Source organism: Natator depressus, chromosome 15 (genome assembly GCF_965152275.1).
Source record: "Natator depressus isolate rNatDep1 chromosome 15, rNatDep2.hap1, whole genome shotgun sequence".
In the NCBI taxonomy this organism is placed as follows: Eukaryota; Metazoa; Chordata; order Testudines; family Cheloniidae; genus Natator; species Natator depressus.
This window is the reverse complement of record NC_134248.1, coordinates 24,943,700-24,967,789: the sequence shown is the minus strand read 5'-3', so window position 1 is coordinate 24,967,789 and position 24,090 is coordinate 24,943,700. Positions and strand designations below refer to the sequence as shown.

Sequence of the window (24,090 nt, the reverse complement as noted above, 5' to 3'; positions counted from 1 at the left end):
AATACTATTTTTGCAAAGATAAACTCAATCTGCAGAACTCACTGTAGGCAGTGACCTGAGCAGGCCCAGGCCCTACTGAGTTCTAGTCCAGGCTCTGTCCCGACTCACTAACGTATTTCTTCTGCCTCTGAGAATACACAGCATCTTGCCAATCTATTTTTCCATGTGCTTTAATTAAACCTGAATGAGGCTTTTTTCTGGTCATTGGCATTACTTGGCTCTAGTCTCCATGGGCAATAGCTTGCTATATATGCAGGGTGCTTAAAATATATTTACTGCTCCTCTATGTTGCCTGGGAAACTATCCTTTTATTTAAAAAAAAAAATTGGTTGCTACAGTTTGCTGGAAGTGAAATGAGAGCACGTTCATTTAGGAGGCTTACCTGAGCGCAAACTGTGCAGAAGTGTTGAGACATTACTATTCACCCTGTATCTTTGTGAACTACTGAAAAAAAGGCACCAGAAAAAACTAAGTCTCTCTGGGAGAATCCTCAAGAAAAGTAGAACTCCTTAAGCCAGATCACAATCCTAAAAACTCATCTGAGCTCTTGTATACAGCCTAGTTTTCAAATGAACCTTTCCCCATTATGTGCATTACTGGTTTGGGTATATTGATCACATCCATCACTGAAGAGGTGATGCAAAGACCTCGCAATTCATTGCACAAATGGTCCTGAAGAATAACGGTCCTGTTTTGCTCTTACAGCATTACAAATGCCATTGTGGGTAGATATAAACCCTCCAAAGACAAGGGTTTCTTTTCAAAGACGTGAAACTACTGTACGTTTATTTAATCAAAACTGAACCCAAGGAAAATAAAGCTCAGCTGCTCCAGTCATCTGATCCAACCCATTCCCAGAAGTGATTCTATCTTATCAAAGAGGGAAACATGCACCAACTAGTGTGACAACTGCTGGAAACAGAATCCATATTTTCCTCCACTTGGCATCTGGGTCATTCAGCTGCCCAACAGGCATTGTTTGCAACCACAGCTGCTTACTGATGGTGGTGACAGTGGGAGAGAAACAAGACAGTTGAAATGATAAGCCAGTCAGCATTTACAGAGCCAGTAAAAGCATAAGCCGTCTCAGTTTCAGAACAAGGCCCATCATCTGTGAAATAACTGCACGCTCCTGAGTTTGGGAGCTAAAGCAGGAAGGAAGGAAGGAATTGAGACAAGTCACTGGGTAAAGGCCCTGTGCACAATGAGCCCTTGTCAGACCCACAGACAACAATACCTCTGGGTAGAAATCTCCTTAGAGGCATCATTAAATCAGACAGGAGGCCTATATTTACAGAGAAATGCTTCAGCCATGGAAGCTCCAAAATTACAAGTCAGGCGAAGAAGTATCCAATGCCACCTTTTACATTTCTATAGTGCATCTCATCCCCAAGCACGTTACACACTATACGTAAAATGCCAATTGTGTGCAGCCACCCACAAGCAACTGGCACACAACAATGGGAGGAAGGAAGATTTTACTAAGCAACACTGGGGCAAACCCCTTCTCTTATGGAAGACACCACAGGCTCCTTAATGTCAGTACAGTGTAAGCAGGATCTCCACTTCATGTTCTCATGCAAAGTCTCATGCACTGCCTGGTACTGAATTTCTCTTTAGAAAGAGGAAGGGTTGAGATGACCTTTCTGGAATATGAATCTGTGGTTCCAAGGAGGGTAAAATACCTATGAATATTCATTTTCAGTTTCTCCTAAAGAGGAGTTTTACATCATCCCATACTAGCCGCATCAATGGCTACATGTTTCAAAATAAATTTGTTAGTCTTTAAGGTGCCACAAGTACTCCTTTTCTTTTTGACCTTTTCTTGTGTTCCTTGCAATACCTTAAAAAGGTACACAGTGCTCCAGCCATTATCAGACAAAGTCCAATATTAACTAAAGCCAGTGGGTATCTCTCTACTCAGTAAACTCAGGTGAATTCACAGCTCAATAGATCTCAAACACTAACTAAGATCCAAATTTGGGACAAGGCACCAAGTGAAGGGAGACAAGAAGAGCAGCATTACAAAAGGCATGATGTCAGTGAGGTGGTAATCAGCTCTTTGCCATATACAAGACTGTTGTCAAGAGTCTCAGTTCCAGGAGTCAGGCATTTAGGACACAAATTAAGTCACTTCAAAAGAAGTGGAGCAACAGCATCCGGTTGGTTCAGGGCAGTTGGGTCTAATAAAGGAGGCAGTTGACAGGTTTGTGCCTAAGACTAGATTTATTTCAGGAGATTCAAGGCTAAGGTAAGGTTCAGAGACTGGGGCAGAGGATTTGCAGCTATGCAGAGGGAAACAGAATGTCCACTCTTACGGCGCCATGCAATATTTTGACCAGGGTTTGGGTACAAACAAGACGAGAAAAATAACCTGGGTTGCACTTACTGAAAATACTGATCCAGTGCATGCAAGAATAGGTCACTGTGGGAGTTTAATTAATGCTAAAAATATACTCAAATAGGGGAAGCATGATCAATATAACTCAGTCTATGGTACTCACTACTGATACCTGATGTAACAAGAAATCATAGAAGTTAAAGCAGAGACCAGCTCAACAGGGAGAAGAGGGAATCACACAGGAACTAAAAAAACCTGCTCGTATTTATTGTGACCAAAGTCTCCATTGCTACAATGAAATCTGTGCAGACAGGGCTCTGCCTCGGTGAAGGGGTCTTTCTGCATTGATTTCGTTGCAGGATCAAGGTCCTGGGATGTGCATTTAAAGAATATCAGAAAAAGAAAGAGGCTATGATTGGGGCTGGTAATACAAAATAGCCAAAGACAACATTCCGATCCATGAGCCTAATTCATGAGGTCTATGTGTGTACATATAAAAATAAAAACAAGCATGCTTTAAAAAAGATGACATGATTATATCGAGTATTGTTACCATAATGTTAAAGGAATAAAACCAGACCTCACCATGAAGGAAAGTTCAGGATGTGTGCGGTGTCTGTTTCTTGAGAGAACATTTCTCATGTCAGAGGAGACAAATGCTTGCATTTCTTTAGCCAATTTGGCAGGAAATACTGATATGTGGACAAACTATCCTAAACCAGCCTTGCTAATTACAAGAGAAGCAAAGCAGCAGCAAGCCACAGAGCTACTAATACATATCAATGGTTTGATTTTTTTAGCGAGACCCCTTTAATGTACAAGATTTCCAAAATATACTGGTAAGAACCTTTTTTTATACAGCCTCTGGGCTGTACAACAGAAGTTTTTAATTTTACATTGTGCAATTAAATTATGAGCAGAGTTCATCCCAGACTGATTACTTACTGCTTCTTCAATTTGATTTATTGATACATTTGTCCTCCTACTGCTCTTTGCTTTTCACTATGCTACTATGAAGTTTCTGAACTCTGGAAGTCAACCATTCACAACAAAATGATTTTTAGGAGACAGATTTGGAACACTCTTGACTGCAAGTGAGGCAAGGAGCCAGTTTCGCACCATGGGGAGTTACTGGAAGGCATTTCAGCAATTGCTATATTGGATCATCCCAGTGGCCCATCTAGGCTTCTGTTCCATCTGACAATAGCTAGTAGCAGATGCTTCAGAGGAAGGTGTGAAATTCCCATAATGGGCAATTATGCAGTACCTGCCCAAAGGGGAAGTTTCTTTCTAACCCCGGGCAGTCAGAGGCTGGCTTGTGTCCCAAGGACAACACCTGTAAAGAAAGTAAGAAAGAGGAAGTTTATTTGGAGTTAATACGGCTTGGAAAAAAGGAGAAAGAGCGATGCAGTCTCAATAACGGAAAAGACAGTTACCTTTTCCGTAACTGATGTTCTTTGAGATGTGTTGCTCATGTCCATTCAACTTAGGGGTGTGTGCTCGCCACATGCACCGGTGCTGGAAGTTTTCCCCTCAGCAGTATCCGTAGGGGACCGACTCAAGCACCCTTATCATGATCGCCCCAGCGGGGCACTATCAAGCTTGTCAGCGATCCCTCCCTGGCCCCTTCTGAACCAACCGGACATGCTGTCACAGGATCACGGCCAATTCTTTCACCCCAACCTCGTGTCCCTCCACCTCATGGTGTGGATGTTGCGTGGCTGAACCCAGATGAACGGGCCCATTCAGAAGGGGTCCAGAAGGTCCTCCTCGAGAGTAGAAAGCCCTAGACTAGGCAGACCTACCTGGCAAAGTGGATGAGGTTCTCCCGCTGTGCGGCCAAATGGAGCATATCCCCTTTGTATTCTTCGGTGCAGTCGATCTTAGACTACCTGCTTCATTTAAGGAACCAGGGCCTGGCGCACTCCTCTATCAGGGTGCATCTGGCAGCAATTTCAGCCTTTCATCTGCCAATCCAAGGGCAGAGGGTGTTCTCCCATGACATGATGGTCAGGTTCCTTAGAGGCCTTGAGAGACTCTTTCCTCAAGTCCGGTCCCCAGCCCCTCAGTGGGATCTCAGCTTGGTTCTGTCCAGGCTCACAGGCTCACCCTTTGAGCCTTTATTAAGAGACCATTGTCAACTTACAGGTGGCTCATCATTTACATTTTGTAAAATTTTCCACTTTTTTTTTTTTAAACACTCATGAAAACAGTTGTTTTTAAATTACAAGTACATTCCCCTGTAGTGACTGGAAATCACCATGACACTAAGAATCTGAAGTGAAACGGACTTCATTGATTTTTATTGTCCAAGCAGAAAGAAAGGCAAAAAGTAAGAGCATAAACACTGACAAATAAATTGGATTTTTTAAAAAAAACTCTTTCACTTTTGATAACCTAGGATGTTAGTAACCTGGGCAAAATAAATTGCATATTATCAACAAGTCAAGTTTACATCATTCCTCTGAACAGACATGGAGAGAAGAGCCATATTTGAAAGTCATACTGTACAGGTCACTTTCGATTAAAAAAGGTCAAGGGGGAGGAGGTGGGAAGACAAAAGATTAAGAGGCTTAAAGTGATCTGAGACCCTCAGACAGCAGAGGCCAGATAAGGTTGAAAAGAACTGAGATTACCAACAGGCTTCCTTACTGCTCTATTTCTTGTACTAGCAATTTGATGCCTTATCTCTCTGGTGTGTTTGAGCTTTGTGGATTAACACTGATCAGGATGAATTCATTAGCCAAACGCACTTTTAGAGACGTGAAATACAGTAATGGCTTTCTTATGCCAAATATATCTCACTGATTTTAGGAAGGAAAAGGAGATAATAGAGATGATTTAATTAAAATCCCTAGACTCAAACCTCTCTGAATCTGAATCAAAGTCTGAATTTCATGGTCCTTCTCTCTCTTTTTAAAGACCAAGCTTCTTGGGGCAGGTCCCATACCTTCTATATATTTGTACAATGCCCATCACACTGAGGAATCTACAAATAAACAAACTGAAACAGTGCAGCAGACCTGAACACCTGTGCGCTGCGGAGAGTCAAAATCCAGATCCAAATGTCCCAATTTTGCCTGACTGTACAGAGCAGGCAGGTGCCCGTCCAAAATAGACACATTAAACTGTTTATGCTCAAGCATTTTTCATCCCACCATGCTTGTATACTTACACATACACTCTTCACTTCTGATATGCATTTTAACCAAGGCCATTGGGCTTTCTAACTAGGTTTGCAAGCATCTTTCACAGACTAGAGTAATTAGTCAAGATTTCATTACACTGGCATAAAACCTAGGAGCATCATTAAACATGTGTAGTAGAGGAAGTATATTAAATGCATCACCTTGCCAGCAATGACCCAGAGTTGTGAGACAGTGATCTTTACAGTAATGGACAAAGACAAATTCTAGGCAGACTGTTGCTGCACTCAGCTCAGTATCACAAGCCACCAGTAATGTCGGTCAACAGAGAGAACTAATTTTTGAAAAGGGAGTGGTTTGCAATGCTCAACATGGAGGACTGTTTCTTTCTAAACTTAGCCAGTGATTTTTTTATTGGGAAAAGATTAGGAGAAAACAACAGCATTAGCTTCCTATGCGTTAGCACATCAATACAGAGCAAAACTTCAGAGAAGAGTTTAGAGTGAAGGCAATTAAAAGCCTGGATTGCTGCTCAGTTCTTCTACGTTTTGCATTTTATCTTGGACTTTATAAGGTTTCCATCTATCCATTTCTCTCTTCCAATCTCCACAGCATACGGGTGCATATAGCATTATTGCTGCTCCCTCTCATGCATACAAGACAGCCATCTCCACCCCGCCCTCATTTTTATCTATTTGATTCCTAAGGGGGATCAAATCTTCAGGCCACACAGCACAAGCCTCTCTCATTAAATGGGCTATGACAAGAGGACCCTTGCACTGTGCCCTAGAAGACACAGGAATTGCACAGCCAAGAGCCTGCTCCAGAGAGCACCCCTCACCCTGAGAAGTTCGTACTATAGGAGCCTGAACTATAAATGCTCTCAGCTCTCACAGTGGGAAACCCTCTCTCATGAGCTACGGTAGCAAACCACAAATTGCATTTACTCGTAACAACATGGGGCCCAATTCTGAAACCCTTGCTCAGACCAAGAACCACTTATAGAACAATCCCCCCTCAACTTCAAGGTGACTATTCTTGAGAGTGAGTGGCACGAAACACAAAGACCCTTCATTAATAATCCCATCTAGTACCACAGGAAGTTCAGAACGAACTTTCCTGCATTAGACTACAAACTAGTCTCACATTAAACAACCCCCACTACTGAGCATGGACTCGTTAAACTGGGCCTCCATAAGAAGGGGAGATCTGTTAGTCTACAGCCCAGTAGAGAACACACACAACTGTGCTGCTTTGGTCTCATTTTACAAGGTCATCACAACATGCCAATGACTCTGGCAGCTACAATGCCAGGGCAGAGATTAATACAGGGGAACGCTTACCATCTGGGAAGGAAGCATCACTATTTTCCAATCATTTAAGATGAGGCCTGTTACCATGGAGAAGCTGTGTCATTAATACACTGATGGGCAGTGCTTAGAGATAAGCTGAACCAAAGAGTCTGCCATTTTACACAACATCACCCAACAGACCAATTACTGGCAGTTTCCTCTGGTACATTAGTATTTTACACAGATCGTTAATGCTTAATTATTTGTATCAAAAGGGGAGTTGAGGAAAACAGCCTTTTATAAGGGAATTAGACAAGGTGGGTAAGGTAATATCTTTTATTGGACCAACTTCTGTAGGAGAGAGAGTCAAGCTTTTGAGCTACACAGAACTCTTCTTCGGGTCTGTGAAAGGTAAAGTCACAGCTAAAAATAAGATTGAACAGATAAGTTTAGTATAAGCAGTTAGCACATAGTCTAAAGAAATATGCAAGGTAAAGTGACTCATGGACAAGGTAACGGCCAATCTTAGGACAACCATTACTGTTTCTCAGAAGCACCACTAAAGCCTGCTTGAGTCCTTCGTTAAGAGAAAAGCCAGTATCTTTCCTTTGAAGAGAAAATATATGTGGAAACTACTCTGCTTGATGGTCTCAGCTGATAGTGCATGGAGTTTATTTTGAAGTATTTGCCAGATTTGTAGTGACAAATGGGATTACAACCAGTATCACAGAATTATTACTTATTTTTAGGTGCTCCTGTAAAGGGACAAAGAGGAAAAGCTAAACAAAAAGTTATAATGCTCTTTTTCATATTATCCACTCCAGCACTGTACTTTCTCACGATTCATTAACACGACAGGACACATTTTTTTTAGCCTGGTAATAACAGACAAACTCAGATAAGTCACATTCACCATTAGATGCCCCACAATGATCACCTGGCAATGAGCAGCAGCCTAGCTTTCTGAAGTTCCCCTCCTAAGGATTCAGAGTAGCAGCCGTGTTAGTCTGTATTTGCAAAAAGAAAAGGAGTACTAGTGGCACCTTCTTTCTTCCTCCTAAGGATTATGGCTGAAGTTTTTAAAGGAGCCCAATGGTGTTAGGCACACAACTCACCCTGAATTTCAATAGGATTTGGGAGTCGAATTCTCTTAGGCTTTGAAAGTCCCAATTTATAGGATCGCATTTGTTGAAGGAGCAGGTTTTTCAAAGACTGGTGTGTTAAGAGTGGTAATTAATATCTTAAAGCTCTATAGACGTCCTTTGTGACACATTTTCAGAATTTTCATTGTGAATGGCCATAAAATAGTCTTGGGCGGTTATTCTCAGCCTGCTCTAGGCCCAACTGCTCTGTCTAGTGGGACAAAGGTCAGGCTAAAAAGGTAGCAATAAGGATAATATTTTACTTTTCTCTAACATCTTTCCTCCCAGAGTAACCAAAGCTCTTCACTACTGAAATGCAGCCAAGTTTGGGATGGTAGGTAGCAAGCAAGCATATTACTAGCATCCATGAAGTGCAGATTACAGCTTGTTTTTTAAGGACTCATCCAAAAGGATTAAACACAGTGAACTATACAATATACCACATGTATAAATGATGAATGGCTGAGATTACCCAGATGGGATTTCAATTTACACTTGTAGGGTGTCTCAAATCTGATGCTTGGTGAATATAAAAAAAATACAAGATTACTACTTTTAAAAAAATTATACCAACTTTGTGGGGGTCAATTAACCACCGGAAGCCCCATAATATCAAAAATTAAATTAAAAATTCAGGCCTTTTCAATTAACATTCAGAGCAGCTTTGCTGCTGCCCAGAAGCCAGGATGATGTCAGGATTATTTTTAAACAAGTTAGGCATGTAATTGCTGTGGTAGTGTCAGTCTGTGTGTGCAATCAACTATTTGCACATGCACTATGTGCACCTGGCCTGGTTTTTTAAAAAAAACAATAAATAAGGACTCACATGTGTTTCTACCTGCCCAGGTGTTTCTGTATTCAAAACACAGCCGCCAAGATCAGCTTCTTGGTCCCAACCCTGACCCCATCTCCCTGCACTGGCTTCTCCCGCTTTCCTGAGTAACAATGGGAGATGGGGAGAGATGGGAGCTTCACTCTCTGCTCTGCCAAAGGGAAGTCCATCTGACTAGAACTACCAGTGGGGAATGGTGGGAATCCCCAGGAAGCCCAGATGCATGCCCCCACGCATCCCTCTACTCCACCACACGTTTCCACTGCACCTCCAGACCATGCTATAGCCCTGATTACACCGTCTACCTTGTGTACCCATGGCACAACACCCAGCAGGCTGGGAAGCCAAGTCTCTGCACACCTCAGATTTTGCTCCTTCCACCCCAACCATCTCCTTACAGATCCTGCCTTTCCCAAAGCCCCCAGCACATACAGCCCCACTCAGACCTCCCTGTCCCCTCAGACTCCATGCTGGGGAGACCTGATGATTAGGATAGAAGCATCCGAGAAGCAAAACAGCAGCAGAACTTGACACTGCCACCAGTTTGTCCTGACAGACACACACACAGGGCTTGTGGTTCAGACAGAAGAGCCCACAGAAGAATTTATAATCTCCATGAAAAGTTCAAAAAGGTTTCATGTATAAATGATTCCTCTGCCAAAGCTAGTAAATCTTTGACCTTAGGAAAAGGGGTTACATTCAGAGACTAAACTGAAAACCATGAAGTGCCAGGCAGCAGAATTTTATCCCTGCTTTAAGTGAAACTCTGAAGGCAACTTGAACTATGGAGCAGTTAAGGGGTCTCCACAATTAATCGCTCAGGTGGTCAGGCAAGGCTAGGGTGGCAGATGCTTCTGTTAGATCACACCATAGCAAGCTGCTCTTATAAAATACCTGCTTAAATTTTTAAACAAGTGCAGGTCTGCTTTCTAATAGGGAAATCAATATGAGTGTTATTAAAATATCCATTCTGTCTAGTTCTCAGGAAGAAGCTCATAAGCTATCAGGCCAGAACAGAGTGCACAGAGCCAGATAAATCAGGCAGTAGTAAAGACAGGTAAGGTTCACATACAGTACAGAGACCATTACTGTGCTACACTCCATTTCTAGATAAATCTCTAAAATAGCCAGGCAGAGGATACAGAGTATCTCATTTTTAAAGTTAAACTGAAAAGGTATTTGATTTGCCAAGTTTCAAGTTCAGGGTTCCTATAGGAGTTGTGTGACATTACTAACCCCATAAACCGAGCAGGGAGACAGCACGTCTGCACTGACCTGCAAAGTGTTTGTAATGTCAACTGCCGCAAGAGAGCTCTGGAGGAGGGAGGCAGGAATGAGTTGTCAGCTGCTTTGATTTAAAAATGCATTTGCTGTTTAACTCCATGCATAGAGGTTCAAACCCAAACATCATTAAGTCAATAGGAGTCTTTCTATTAGGGTCAGACCCTGAAAAGTGCTGCTCTCTCTCAGCTTCTTTACACATTTCAGTGGGACCCAAGCTCATGTGTGCAAAGGGTGAAGGGTCCAGCTGCAACCCATATTTCAGGTTGATGGTTGTGTTGCATCTTCCAAGGCTTGGTAGGCACAGTTGCAGTCAGGGTGTTTTTCAGTTTAATACCCATGCTTGCTGGGGGTGGTGCAGGTTCCTTGTATGGTTTTAATTTCTATAATTGAAGCTCCTAGTTGCTAAGGCAGTAGATGCTATAAAAATTAGCATGTCCACACACAAGGAAGGTCAGTCTCACGCTGCCCTAGGGTATCAAATACACTACACATAGTTCACAAACTAAAGACTATAGGGGGCAATTTTATTCGGCAGTTGTGAGAGTCATGAAGCTCCGCTTGTGCCAATGACGTGGTTTCTGTTGTAACTAAAGAGGGAAAGGAAAGTAGAGACACACTAAATAAAGGCACAAAAAACTAAAAATTCACAAAGACAAACATGGTAAAATATATAATTCCAGAGGGATGATCTTTTTACATTGCCACTTGTTTCAGAAGGCCCTCTCCAATCCCCCCACCCCCAAGCAGCTAAGACACTGATCAGTAATGTAGTCATGCCAAACTCCTGTCCATAAAAACTTTGTAGATGCCCTTAGCTCCATCACATAAGCCCTGTATACACAAAGACCACACGGATACATAAACACAGACTATACACACCTACTTCCCACAAACTTTGACATTAAAAGCACCAGAGGACTCAGGAGATCTGGGTTCAAAGTCATGCCTCAGCAACAGTGACTCCATTTAACCTTCAGAAAGTCACCAAACTTCTCTGTGCCTCTGATTCTTCATCTGTGTAATGGGGATAATACCATTTACCTGATAGGAAAGTTTGTGAAGATTAGTTCATTAACATTTATAAGCTGCTTTTCATCCAATGGTCTCAGACACCTAAAGACTACTATGATTGATGTTAATATGTTAACAACTCTAAGGTGTTTTCTGATAAATCTGGAGTTTTCCATAGGTTGGATAAGGCCTTTTGGAGCAGGCATCTTCATCACTGGTATGATCAAAAGAGTAAAGAATTATTGGAACGCCTCTCGAAAGGCAACTCATTGGATTCATTTGGCCAAAATCTGACCAGAACTTCAAAAAGCAAACAGTTCAGTTGCAAAGAAGTGAGCCACTCAAGGCAGAATTCAGTTCAAACCTGTGTCCCATTAAAGATTCATACATCGCAAGTAATGTTTTTGCACAACGTCAAGAGACCTGTTAAAAATGCTAAGCAATGGTTCCAAAGTAATTAAAGATGCTCTACTTTTGTTTCAGATAACTAGCCTGTACTCATGTTTGGTAAGCCTACCTTATACTGACAATGCAGGCTCTTCCAGCAGAGAGAAACACACACAAAAGAAGGTTGTTGGTTACAAAATTAATCATTTGGTGTGAAGTTTAATGTATCTTAAAAATCTTTCCCAGGAAATTGGTTCAGCTATAAAAAACAGGCTACACGCTATAGCAGCGTCCCTGCACTAGCCCAGACCAGAGACTGAGCCAAATCCCACAAAATTTGTATGCAAATCTGTATCTGAAGTTTCCCCAAATTCAAAGATGTTTGGTTCAGTCCCATCAACTCCAGGGCTCATGAACTGGAACAAAAGAAACTTGCAAAACTATTCAGAAATGTACCATGAAGAACAAATTCCTAATCAACACTGTCACCAGGGGCCCTACAAAACAAAGTCTCCACTTAAAATCACAGACCTATCTGCCATAACAAAACATAAGGACATCTTTAAAGCCTGAAGACAAGACGGTTCATTAGAGCTGCTCACCTTGCAAATTAAAAACACTCACTTCAGCTGCACTCGCACTAAAATTAAATCAAAGTCATGCAGAGCAATTTATGTCATTGCATCTTTACTGTTCTAAGAGTGCAGCCCATACAGTTCTAAGAACAGGTGGTTCATCTAGCCATCTGAACTGAACAAACAGGAATACAAAACAAACACATTACCTCTGAAGTTCATGATGTTATGAACTGATTTTTTCCCCCCTCTCTCAGTAAATTAAGCCCTAATAATAACAACCACCTTCATAAATAGCACATGATCTTCCATAAAGGAAAAAGAATCACTTCGTTGGTCCTGAAAACTACCCTATCAGACAGAAATGTCTTTCTGGAATTAGCTTGTGAACATACAGTCCATACACCATTACGCTGAAAGGAGAGTTAGAAATATTAACACAGTGACAGCAGAATTTTTAACCTACAGCTTGGCAGATAGTGTACAGATATTTAATAAAGAGTTTTGATAACTAGTGCCCACATACATTTATTGCTGTAAAAGAATCCTTTAAAAGCCTCCAGCATAATGGCATAATTTTTGCTTCCAACAGTATGAAAATTCCATGCTCCAATCAATACTACTATCTCTGAGTAACTAGTAGGAGAGGAGCAATGGCTATGATATATACAGTATAATACATACATTCTGAGAACAGTTTTACTGCCACAACCATTTCAAAATTCCTGTTAAAAAAAAACAAAGAAAAATAAATCTACACAACAGCAAATCTGGACAAGATACAGAAAACAAATTTGTCCTGCAGAGAACATGAAGGATAACAAAAGCAGAGCTGTTGTCTAGAATCTGACCTTTAAATTCTCCACTCAGTGTTAAATACTGCTCGGAAAAGTAATTTTTTTTTAAACCGTCAGTTTACATGAAGCAACCAGTAAGACAGAGACAGACAGACACACACACACACACTGCAACCAACTAAACATCAAAAAAGTTTAGTAACGCTCTGTCAATATAAATGAGCACTTAAAGATCCTACATATCTGTCTCTTACATTCATACTCAGCCTTTCAGCCTCAGAGAAAAGATAAAGTCTTTCACAGCACAAAACACACATTCCAAATCCAGCCCAACAAATGTAGATATATTGAAGTACAGATCAACATAGTTAATTGGCACTGCAAGAAGGTAAGCATTTCTTTATCCATTAAAACCAAAATGTAAAACAACCTACAAACAGACAACTAACCTGGACTGTGAACCTCTGCTTAGGGAGCCAGCCATTTGCCCTTTTAGCTCTATTTACTTTTAGTGACTTGTTGCTTAGTAAAGATGCTGAAGAGGAAGATCAATATTTTTACCCCGCAAAGAATCCATTTTGTATTCTGGACTGAAAATGCCATGTGTTTATTGCTATAAACATGCACCCTATGTGGACTCTCCAAAACTAACTAAAAGCCAGCATTTAGCAGAAGCCACATATTCCAACAATGCAATTGAAAGAGAGAAAAAAAGAGCAAAGAGAAAAAGCCTGAATTTCATATGAACTCATTACAATTACACCTCTACCCCGATATAACGCTGTCCTCAGGAGCCAAAAAATCTTACTGCATTATAGGTGAAACCACATTATATCGAACTTGCTTTGACCCACCGGAGCACACAGCCCCGTAACCCCCCAGAGTGCTGCTTTACCGCGTTATATCCGAATTCGAGTTATATTGGGTCACGTTATATCGGGGTAGAGGTGTACTGTCAGTCGCAGATGAGGTGAAACAAACCACTGCTTTTTCTGGCTGTTTATATCACAAAGTCCTGATAAATCTGTTGGAAGTGCCTCATGAAGCATATTTCTGTGCCCATTTGCTATTTAAAAGATCAGACATTTTATTCTCAATCAAAATTCAAAACAGCTATTTCTAAGAGCTGACTGCTGAACTGCATCCCCGCAATGTCCTCTCTGTCACTACCTTGAGCACACGGCATTTGAAGACAGGAGGAAGATTCTAACCCACAGTAAATAAATATCATAGCCGAGGTCTCTAAGGTGAAAATGGGGCAGACATACCGTCCTCCTGGCAGGTGAGGCACCCATCACTAGTATGGCAAGAAGATCTCCTTTTATTAACCTTTTCCTGAATTAGGACTCTATTTTCAATGGAAATATCAGCAACAGTGATGAGAGGAGAGAAGGGGAAAAGGTATAAGGTGACTGAAGAATCAGACAGGGCCAGAGTCTCTAAGGTGCCACAAGTACTCCTGTTCTTAAAACAGAAAATGTTTGCAAGCAAGATTATGTTTTCAGACATCTGCCTGCTCTCATCAAAGTTGCTAACAAAATACTTCTGCCCTTAAGCCAGTCTTTAATATAACCTAACCCAATTTCTAATATGGAAAAGGATTTATTCTCAAATCAATACACAGTGAATAAAGAGTATTTCTCCATATTTCTATTTCCTTATCTATTTTTTAAAATACTATATTTGTAGCAGTACCATGCACTTCTATGTATTATTCCTGATCTTGATAAGTACACCTTGTATTTTTAAGTATGAATTAAATAGATAAAGCTGCCTGATTACTTCCTGCATAGCAGAATGGAACAAGCAGCACCCACCAGGATTCTCCCAGGAAGAATAAACTATTCTGTACCATCCACTTTCACAAAAAGAAAAGGAGTATTTGTGGCACCTTAGAGACTAACAGATTTATTTGAGCATAAGCTTTTGTGAGCTACAGCTCACTTCATCGGATGCATTCAGTATTTTCCACTGAATGCATCCGATGAAGTGAGCTGTAGCTCACAAAAGCTTATGCTCAAATAAATCTGTTAGTCTCTAAGGTGCCACAAATACTCCTTTTCTTTTTGTGAATACAGACTAACACGGCTGCTACTCTGAAACCCATCCACTTTCAGTCTCTCTTTTTAAAATTCCAGCTAGTCTAGGAGAAAAACAAGCTTGTGTGACTAATCCTTCGCCTTACAAGCTGACAGAACCACTGTATCACCACACTTCCAAAGAAACGGCAAAACTACCTTGGGCGGGGGGATCACAGTAAGCATTTGTTGGTCTGATACACTTTTGCAGAATCCTGAGGCATTCCCCTGTTCTGGCATCTTTAATGAGTTGGCTGCCACCACTTCTTTTATGACATGCCATAAAACCAGAAGAGCAGAGTGATGCATTCATGTCAGTTGGACACAAAAGTCATGTTCAGGCAAAAAGAAAACAAAACAGATTCTCTCTTCTGCTGGAACTACTAAGCTAAGCTGCCATGGAGAAAAGGGGAGCTGTGAAGCAACTTGAAGTATGTGGTGAAAGGAGACAGTACAGTGTAGCCAGAGGGAAAGTAAAAACAAATGGGCCATCAGTGGCACATTTTTAAGTGCACCCACTAATCTGAGGCTGAGAAGAAATGACTAGCAATTACTATTAATGTAACTTCCACGCAACACTCATGAGCATGAGCCAGTGCTATCCCCACAATAGCAAAACAAAAAACCATGCACCGTTGCCAAATTAGCCTATTAAGATAATTGCGTTTTGTTGAACCTTTGTAACCACTGAAATCAGACAATGTACAATCACAATTACAGTAAAACGTCCCTAATATTTTCTGTACACGGCAGCATTAAACCCGTTGCCATCCCCCTTTCTGTGAAATTACCAGCTTTGAAATGTCTCTTTCAGGTAAACTATGGCTATTCCCGTCGGAGCACTGCTACCATACCTCCTTTTCTACAAGGCAGAGACTGCACGTAAGGAATTAAAAAGCAGTTAGGTCACATTTCCAAAATATGCTATTTAGAAAATATAGTATAATACAGCTAACTAAATAAACTGGAGATAAAAACCACAGCCCTCGGAATATTAGTTTGCAAGGGAGGTGCCCACACCTCACACAACTGAAAGCTGTATTTACAGCTTGCTTGGAACCCAAAGGATGCAGCTAATTTGCCTATGATGGAGCAGATTGCTTCTCCCCTCAGCCCTGGTCTACACTAGGACTTTAGGTCAAATTTAGCAGCGTTAAATCGATGTAAACCTGTACCAGTCCACACGATGAAGCTCTTTTTTTCGACTTAAAGGGCTCTTAAAATCGATTTCCTTACTCCACCCCTGACAAGTGGATTAGCGCTTAAATCGGCCTTGCCGGGTCGAATTTGGGGTACTGTGGACACAATTCGACGGTATTGGCCTCCGGGAGCTATCCCAGAGTGCTCCATTGTGACTGCTCTGGACAGCACTCTCAACTCAGATGCACTGGCCAGGTAGACAGGAAAAGAACCGCGAACTTTTGAATCTCATTTCCTGTTTGGCCAGCGTGGCAAGCTGCAGGTAACCATGCAGAGCTCATCAGCAGAGACGACCATGCAGAGCTCATCAGCAGAGGTGACCATGATGGAGTCTCAGAATCGCAAAAGAGCTCCAGCATGGACTGAACAGGAGGTACGGGATCTGATCGCTGTATGGGGAGAGGAATCCATGCTATCAGAACTCCGTTCCAGTTTTCGAAATGCCAAAACCTTTGTCAAAATCTCCCAGGGCATGAAGGACAGAGGCCATAACAGGGACCCGAAGCAGTGCCGCGTGAAACTTAAGGAGCTGAGGCAAGCCTACTAGAAAACCAGAGAGGCGAACAGCCGCTGCATGCCATTTTAGGGGGTTCGGCCACCACTACCCCAGCCGTGTTGTTTGACTCCTTCAATGGAGATGAAGGCAACATGGAAGCAGGTTTTGGGGACGAAGAAGATGATGATGATGATGAGGTTGTAGATAGCTCACAGCAAGCAAGCGGAGAAACCGGTTTTCCCGACAGCCAGGAACTGTTTCTCACCCTGGACCTAGAGCCAGTACGCCCCGAATCCACCCAAGGTTGCCTCCTGGACCTGGCTGGTGGAGAAGGGACCTCCGGTGAGTGTATCTTTTAAAATACTATACATGGTTTAAAAGCAAGCACGTGAAAGGATTAATTTGTCCTGGCATTCGCGGCTCTCCTGGATGTACTCCCAAAGCCTTTGCAAAAGGTTTCTGGGGAGGGCAGCCTTATTGCGTCCTCCATGGTAGGACACTTTACCACTCCAGGCCAGTAACACATACTCGGGAATCATTGTACAACAAAGCATTGCCGTGTATGTTTGCTGGCGTTCAAACAACATCCATTCTTTATCTCTCTGTGTTATCCTCAGGAGAGTGAGATATCATTCATGGTCACCTGGTTGAAATAGGGTGCTTTTCTTCAGGGGACACTCAGAGGTGCCCGTTCCTGCTGGGCTGTTTGCCTGTGGCTGAACAGAAATGTTCCCCGCTGTTAGCCACGGGGAGGGGGGAGGCAAAATGCGACCTTGTAACGAAAGCACATGTGCTATGTATGTAATGTTAACAGCAAGGTTTACCCTGAAAGAGTGTAGCCACTGTTTTATAAAATGTGTCTTTTTAAATACCGCTGTCCCTTTTTTTTCCCTCCACCAGCTGCATGTGTTTCAATGATCACAGGATCTTCTCCTTCCCAGAGGCTAGTGAAGATTAGAAAGAAAAAAAAAATGCACTCGTGATGAAATGTTCTCTGAGCTCATGCTGTCCTCCCACACTGACAGAGCACAGACGAATGCGTGGAGGCAAATAATGTCAGAGTGCAGGAAAGCACAAAATGACCGGGAGGAGAGGTGGCGGGCTGAAGAGAGTAAGTGGCGGGCTGAAGACAGGGCTGAAGCTCAAATGTGGCGGCAGCGTGATGAGAGGAGGCAGGATTCAATGCTGAGGCTGCTGGAGGATCAAACCAGTATGCTCCAGTGTATGGTTGAGCTGCAGCAAAGGCAGCTGGAGCACAGACTGCCACTACAGCCCCTGTGTAACCAATCGCCCTCCTCCCCAAGTTCCATAGCCTCCACGCCCAAGAACGTGGTGGGGGGGCCTCCGGCCAACCAGCCACTCCACCACAGAGGATTGCCCAAAAAACAGAAGGCTGGCATTCAATAAATTTTAAAGTTGTAAACTTTTAAAGTGCTGTGTGGCATTTTCCTTCCCTCCTCCACCACCCCTCCTGGGCTACTTGGTAGTCATCCCCCTATTTGTGTGATGAATGAATAAAGAATGCATGAATGTGAAGCAACAATGACTTTATTGCCTCTGCAAGCGGTGATCAAAGGGAGGAGGGGAGAGTGGTTAGCTTACAGGGAAGTAGAGTGAACCAAGGGGCGGGGGGTTTCATCAAGGAGAAACAAACAGAACTTTCACACCGTAGCCTGGCCAGTCATGAAACTGGTTTTCAAAGCTTCTCTGATGCGTACCACGCCCTCCTGTGCTCTTCTAACCGCCCTGGTGTCTGGCTGCGAATAACCAGCAGCCAGGCAATTTGCCTCAACCTCCCACCCCGCAATAAACATCTCCCCCTTACTCTCACAGATATTGTGGAGCGCACAGCAAGCGGTAATAACAGTGGGAATATTGGTTTCGCTGAGGTCTAAGCGAGTCAGTAAACTGCGCCAACGCGACTTTAAACGTCCAAATGCACATTCTACCACCATTCTGCACTTGCTCAGCCTGTAGTTGAACAGCTCCTGACTACTGTCCAGGCTGCCTGTGTACGGCTTCATGAGCCATGGCATTAAGCGGTAGGCTGGGTCCCCAAGGATAACTATAGGCATTTCAACATCCCCAACAGTTATTTTCTGATCTGGGAATAAAGTCCCTTCCTGCAGCTTTTGAAACAGACCAGAGTTCCTGAAGATGCGAATGTCATGTACCTTTCCCGGCCATCCCACGTTGATGTTGGTGAAACGTCCCTTGTGATCCACCAGAGCTTGCAGCACTATTGAAAAGTACCCCTTGAGGTTTATGTACTCACCGGCTTGGTGCTCCGGTGCCAAGATAGGGATACGGGTTCCGTCTATGGCCCCACCACAGTTAGGGAATCCCATTGCAGCAAAGCCATCCACTATGACCTGCACATTTCCCAGGGTCACTACCCTTGATATCAGCAGATCTTTGATTGCGTGGGCTACTTGCATCACAGCAGCCCCCACAGTAGATTTGACCACTCCAAATTGATTCCCAACTGGCCGGTAGCTGTCTGGCGTTGCAAGCTTCCACAGGGCTATCACCACTCGCTTCTCAACTGTGAGGGCTGCTCTCATCTTGGTATTCATGCGCTTCAGGGCAGGGGAAAGCAAGTAACAAAGTTCCATGAAAGTGCTCTTACGCATGCGAAAGTTTCGCAGCCACTGGGAATCATCCCAGACCTGCAACACTATGCGGTCCCACCAGTCTGTGCTTGTTTCCTGAGCCCAGAATCAGCGTTCCACAGCATGAACCTGCCCCATTAGCACCACGATGCATGCACTGGCAGGGCCCATGCTTTGAGAGAAATCTGTGTCCATGTCCTGATCACTCACGTGACTGCGCTGACGTCGCCTCCTCGCCCAGTATCGCTCTGCCAGGTTCTGGTGCTGCATATACTGCTGGATAATGCGTGTGGTGTTTAATGTGCTCCTAATTGCCAAAGTGAGCTGAGCGGCCTCCATGCTTACCTTGGTATGGCGTCCGCACAGAAAAAAGGCGCAGAACGATTGTCTGCCGTTGCTTTGACGGAGGGAGGGGCGACTGACGACATGGCTTACAGGGTTGGCTTACAGGGAATTAAAATCAACAAAGCGGGTGGCTTTACATCAATGAGTATTTCAGGCAGGACTTCACGGAGGGTTCCAATAAGAAATGGTGCGCCTAAGTAATTGTTCTTATTGGAACAAGCAGGTTGGTCTGGCCTCTGATTGATACATGGCTAGATTTACCTCGCTGCACCTTCTCTGTGAGTGACTGCAGTGACACCTAGAGGAATGAGTCCCCTAGACGGGGGAGGGGGTGAAGCAAATGAGTACAAAACAAATCTGGTCTATTTCTTGTTTTGATCCACTCCATCTATTTTTTACATCTTTGGCTGGCAGCAGACGGTGCAGAAGGACTGCAAGCCATCCACATCTCATGGCTGCTCGGCCGAAGATGGTGCAGTAGGACTGCTAGCCATCCTCATCTCTTGCCTGCCTGGCAAGAGATGGTACAGTAGGACTGCTAGCGATCCGTATCGCCTGCCTGCTCACCATAAAATGGTTCAATAGGACTGACTGCAGGACTAAAGAGAATGACCTGGTCAAGTCACTCCAAATTTAGTCCCTGCGCCCATGTCTGCCCAGGCGCTCCTGATTGACCTCACAGAGGCTACCAGGAGCACCTCAGACATGACGATGACGGCTACCAGTCCTACTGTACCGTCTGCTGCCACAAGGCAATGGGTTGATGCTGCTGTGTAGCAATGCAGTACCACGTCTGCCAGCACCCAGGAGACATACGGTGACGGTTACTTCAGCGGGCTCCATGCTTGCCGTGGTACGGCGTCTGCACAGGTAACTCAAGAAAAAAGGCGCGAAATGATTGTCTGCTGCTGCTTTCACGGAGGGAGGGAGGGAGGGAACGGGGGCCTGACGATATGTACCCAGAACCACCCGCGACAATGTTTTAACCCCATCAGGCATTGGGATCCCAACCCAAAATTCCAATGGGCAGCGGAGACTGCGAGAACTGTGGGATAGCTACCCACAGTGCAACACTCCAGAAGTCGACGCTTGCCTCGGTACTGTGGAAGCACTCCGCCGAGTTAATGCACTTAATGCACTTAGAGCATTTTCTGTGGGGGGACACACACTCGAATATATAAAAACGATTTCTAAAAAACCAACTTCTATAAATTTGACCTAATTTCATAGTGTAGACATACCCTCAGATTACCTTCACATGAATGTGTCCCCCAAGAGGCAAAAGGCCCCAGCAGGATCAGATACTCATCTTTTTGTTAGTATCCTGAGTTGCCTGCAGCTGATGTTCATTGATTGCATAAAACACTGGTACTGTGGTGGACACGCAGCATTAGTGTCCTTGCTCAAGTTCATATACATACATTTCAGCTGCTAAGTGAAAAGTCTGCAGGGCCCTCTTATGTTGGGGGGGTGCTGCAGGCCTGGTGAGGAGGATGCCACTGAGTCACTCACTGGCATGGTATGGCAAATGCAGAAAAGAGGAGACAGGGTGCAGCTTGATGAAGAGGGGCCTCCATATCTTCTTTAGACCCTTTTATGCTGTCAGGGAGCAGGTAGAGGGGTCTAATCAGAGCCAGTCAACCCAGAGTCCCTCAAGAGGACCGCAACTAGTTAGATAGCTGGAACATGTATTTAATGCACCAAATATTTGCCGCAGAGGTGGACACACAGCTAAGCAGAACAGCGAATAAGCATCCAAGATACTTATGAGTACCAAGAGCCTGTGTCAGTTTCCACAGAAGCAACAATAACCAGCCTGATGCCGCCAGCACCACAGAGAAGCAGCCTCACTGGGACACTCAATTTAATTTGTAAAGCTAAAATACCACTGTAATGAATTAATAATTGTGTTCCATTATGTCCACTCAGCTTCCAAAATCTGAACAATATCGTGATATGGTTACTGAAAGAGTAACTTCTAACTGAAAAGTATAGGGTGTTCATACGGGGGGGTCTCACGAACACTGCTCATGGCAGCAAGCAGGTCGTGAAGAAGAGCGATTCTGTCACTAGCTAGCACTGGAATTAGGGTCCCTATAATTCAGTTGGGAGCCCCCTTTGGGAGTGTGATGGGGTGTCTGCCTCACATTGGCAGAAAAGGGGTTAAGAGCAGCCCTAGGGAGGCTGCACAGGAGAGAGCCAATCAAAGAAGGGCTGAGAGGAGCAGCCAATCAGGGCAAAACAGACCCATATGTGACGGGCTGGATCACAGAAACCCCCTTGGGGCTACCACCTGATGTGCCAAGACTACTACTTCTCCTGCTTTCCTTCCCTGGCAGCTTAGGATTCCAGCACCCTGCCTGGTTTGAGCCAGAACTGTTAGCCTGCTGCAAACCCAGACCAAGGTCTGAACTACATCCCCTAACAGCTGTAGGCTTAACTGAAAGCAGCTTACAGAAGTGTTCCTGTCCTTGACACTCAAATGCCCAATTCCCAATGGGGTCCAAACCCTAAATAAATCTTTTTTACCCTGTATAAAGCTTATACAGGGTAAACTCATAAATTGTTCGCCCTCTATAACACTGATAGAGAGATATGCACAGCTGTTTGCCCCCCCCCCCAAGTATTAATACATACTCTGGGTTAATTAATAAGTAAAAATGATTTTATTAAATACAGAAAGTAGGATTTAAGTGGTTCCTAATAGTAACAGACAGAACAAAGTAAATTACCAAGCAAAATAAAATAAAATACGCAAGTCTAAGTCTAGTACAGTAATAAAAACTGAATGCAGATAAAATCTTACCCTTAGAGATGTTTCAATAAGTTTCTTTCACAGACCGGACACCTTGCTAGTCTGGGCACAATCCCTTCCCCTGGTACAGCCCTTGTTCCAGCTCAGATGGTAGCTAGGGGATTTCTCATGATGGCTGCCCCCTTGTTCTGTTCCACCCACTTATATATCTTTTGCATAAGGTGGGAATCCTTTGTCCCTCTGGGTTCCCACCCCCTCTTCTCAATGGAAAAACACTAGGTTAAAGATGGATTCCAGTTCAGGTGACATGATCGCATGTCACTGTAAGACCCCAAGCCTTCATTCCTCCCAGCCTGACACACAGGAAGGCCTGCCGGCAAACAGAGCCATCCACAGTCAATTGTCCTGGTTGATGGGCGCCATCAAGATTTCAAACCATCATTAATGGTCCACACTTTGCATAATTACAATAGACCTTCACAGTTATATTTCATATTTCTAGTTTTGGATACAAGAGTGATACATTTATACAAACAGGATGACCACACTCAGTAGATTATTAGCTTTGTAATGATACCTTACAAGAGACCTTTTGTATGAAGCATATTTTAGTTACATTATATTCACACTCATCAGCATACTTTCATAAAATCATATAGAGTGCAACATCACACCATAGAAAAAGGGAGCTGCAGGGCAGAGGAGGGCAGTTCTCTATTGAGGGCCCTGGGAGGAAAGATTGGGTCCCTGATGGGCTGAGAGAACTGCCAGCACCCTGGACAGAAAAGTGCTGCCAACAGGGGGCAAGGGAGCAAGAGAGAGCTCCTGTCTGGCTGTTGGGGGTTGCAGACTGAGGTCCTGACACAAGGGCAATGAGGTAATGGAGCCATGTGGGAAGTGGCTAGACTGTGGACTGCAGTTTGCCACTGCCGGGAGCGGCTGGACAGGAGATTACAGGTCCCCCAGAAGGGGAGAACACAGAGTGTGCACAGCCAGAGGGCAACGTCATGAAAAGGACGCCATGGTCCTGGGAGTGACGTGTGTCCAGGAGCAGAGGTGACAGTGGGCGAGACATCACCAGAAGAGAGCACAGAGCTAATTCCCAAAACAGCCAGTAGGAAGTGCTGCAATGGCGAGTTGCACCCCGTCACAAGGAGCCATATATTTTAAAACAATTTGTCCTAAAGAGAAAGGTTTCATTTTTTTTGTTTGTTTTTTCAAATGAGTAGTAAAATCTTGTTTGTTCTTTTTCCCCTTGGGTTGTAGTTATGGATCCCCTTACGCTGCAAATTCCCTCTCACCATGGTCATCAGCTAAGCCTCAGGCATACAAACCAGGCAATAAGACCTGGAGTTTATGGCTGCAAAAAATAATTAAAAAAAAAAAAAAAAAGACAGACATCTATCCTCTAACCTCCATGAACTGTTGTAGTATTAGGGCTTTTCTCAGCTGTAGACTGCAGCCACTAGAGATTGACCACACTCTCTCACACAGATAAGTTAGCCATTCATTCCAGTAGAGAGCAGTAATACATACGCAAGCATGTCTCCCATACCCACCACTTCACGTCAGTCTAGAGAGTTTCTTGTTTGTGCATCTCACAAGGTATTTTAAATGCAGAATGGATGTTCACAGGCCTTCAGCCAACTGAACATTTTCCAGTTGGTTTAACATCCCTAACTTAAAAAAAAAAAAGGTTTAAGAGAGTCATTAAAATGTCAAGTTTAACAGAATCGAAGGGAGTGGGGGAAACACTTATCTGAAATCTATTTTTTAATTTATAAAGTGGCATCCAGA

The 24,090-nt window shown here is 43.6% G+C and overlaps 1 protein-coding gene across 12 annotated transcripts in view; it reads right to left on the bottom strand.

Annotated features, from left to right (window-relative positions):
* Positions 1-24,090, bottom strand: part of PITPNM2 (phosphatidylinositol transfer protein membrane associated 2) — a 211,905-nt gene that overhangs the window by 132,318 nt on the left and 55,497 nt on the right. The window contains exon 3 of one of the 12 annotated variants that reach the window (XM_074972407.1): positions 3,609-3,677. The exons of the other annotated variants lie outside the window; for them this stretch is intronic. The gene's annotated coding sequence lies outside the window, so the exon portion shown is untranslated. The remainder of the gene's footprint in view (positions 1-3,608; positions 3,678-24,090) is intronic. 12 annotated transcript variants of the gene reach the window in all.